The sequence below is a fragment of the Capsicum annuum genome, chromosome 8 (assembly GCF_002878395.1).
Source record: "Capsicum annuum cultivar UCD-10X-F1 chromosome 8, UCD10Xv1.1, whole genome shotgun sequence".
NCBI lineage: Eukaryota > Viridiplantae > Streptophyta > Magnoliopsida > Solanales > Solanaceae > Capsicum > Capsicum annuum.
The window spans coordinates 138,132,020-138,134,292 of NC_061118.1; positions in this window are offsets into that span (position 1 = coordinate 138,132,020).

Here is a 2,273-nt window from a genome sequence, read left to right on the forward strand (position 1 = left end):
AAGGTTATCATTTTTGAATTCACAGTCGTGTTTGTTGCTAACTCTTCCTCATCGGTATTCAATTTTTTCAGAAACTACATTAACAACATCTACATTAACAACCTTCTTAAAATTAAGATTGGAGGTTAGTAAGATTGTTTTTTTACTTTACCAATTCTAGATCCGACGAAATAAGTTTTTGCATTTAGTTCATTCTTCAAATCTTACTTAGCAATGGATGATTCTCCATCTTTAAGTTTAGGATTAATTTAGTTAGAGTATAATGAACCAAAAAATTGGATTATTGGTTTTGTTCCTAAAAATTTTGATTACGAGGACCCTAATTTCAATGAAAACAGATCCAAACATCATAATGACGCCGTTAAGATGAAAAAACTGAGGAAAGTTGTTGCGTGAACTTTAAAAAATCAAATCGAAAAATCGTCAAGGAAGAGCAAAAAGAGAATACTTCACGACCCCGTTTATTGAAGGTATTTTAATTTTTCTTTATGAATCTGTATGTTTTTTAATCGAGATTTTAAATTTTTTTATGTAATTTGTGTGTTGTTCTTACTTCACACGCTATATACATAACAATTAATTACGTTTTTGTTGATTATATACATAAGTTTATTATGTATAAAAGTCATATACATATGTATGAGGTTATGTCTTTTTCACTTGAATGTGTATGTGTTTTTTAATCTATATACATAATAGTGTGTTATGTATATAGACTAAAATTATATTCATCAGCTAATATACATTTAAAATTAATTTTTTAAAAGTCATATATAGAGAAATGAGATTAACTTTTTCCATTCAGCTTTTGGGTGGTATTTTTTAAGTACATATACATATCAGATTAAATCATATGTGCTAATTGAGGCAATATTTGTTTTTACAAGATTTGAAATATAGAATAAAAGAAATCCCTCTGCATCCGTTGCGTTTCGACAATTCATGCAATCATGATTTTGGAGAAGATATCAAAAATTATTTGGGTGAAGATGTACGAAATCTTTTCGAACAATTAGTTTTTGGATCAGTTCTCAATATGACTCATTGTTAATTTCAAGGGAAAATTTTAAAAATATTTGTTCATGCTTGAGATAGAGCAAGATAACCCCGATGAAATACATGTTTTTGTGAAGGAGACTATTTTTAAGTTTTCTATTTTTGAGTTTGTTTTCATTATCGGTCTTAAATGTATTGGTAACATAGAGGACTACCGATATCCGGAACATCCAAGTTTGTTTTGATTGACAAGTACTTTTCAAATGCGAAAAATTCGGTAAAAATGAATGTGTGTTCAGCGCTTTAAGATGAGAAACTTCGATAACATTACAGATGCTTTACACATGTCTATAATGTATTTCATTCATACATTTTTGTATTCACAATTACGTAGTGCTACTATTAGTAGAGCAAACTTTTTGATGGTGGAGGATGACCGATTTGAATAATTTACATGAGGAAAGAGTTCATTTCAGAAGCTTTTGTCATCAAGTAAACAAGATTACATTATTGAAAAACAGCTATACCAGATGGGAGAAATATCCCACGCATTGAATGTATGGATGTATGAATGTTGTTCAGAGGTTGACAGTAAGATTGCCGAGTGAAAGAGAGACATAGTTCCAAGAATTTTCAACTAAAAGGTTGTCGACGTCAAGTCGAAGTATGAGAAGTTTATGGGTGGCATGTGCAGTAAGATATTTTCTTACCAAATATTGAAATTTTTCAAATTTTATGCTGAGTATTAGTCTTCAACATTCACATATTTTTATTTTAATATTTTTATATTTTCACGTTTGATTCACAGTTTGTTTACAAGAAATTATGTCAACTCCTAAAGAAGTTCAAAGGCTTAATTTGTCAATGCAAGAAGGCATTGAGATATATGATCCTGCCTCTTCATCTCCACCTACCAATATGACGAGCTACAGTGAAAAAAGAATTGCTAATGAGCAGTTGTCATATTCACACCCAGATCATCAAAAGTTCAAAAATTTTAGTACATTACCACCATCCGAAATCCCTAAAAGGAAGGGCTACGTTATTGATACTTCATATGCTCATCAATCAAAAAAGAAAAAGATAATGAGCTTTGATAAAAAAAGATTGAGGTGCAAGAACCGGTCATATCACCAATAGTTCATTCATAATGAAGTGTACCTGCAGACAAAAAAATCTAATGATGAATGTTATGTCAACTTATTGTAAAGCCCCGAGTCTGTCCCCCGGACGCTACACGGTGCTAGCGACCTCAAAGGACCACCAACTAACCCATA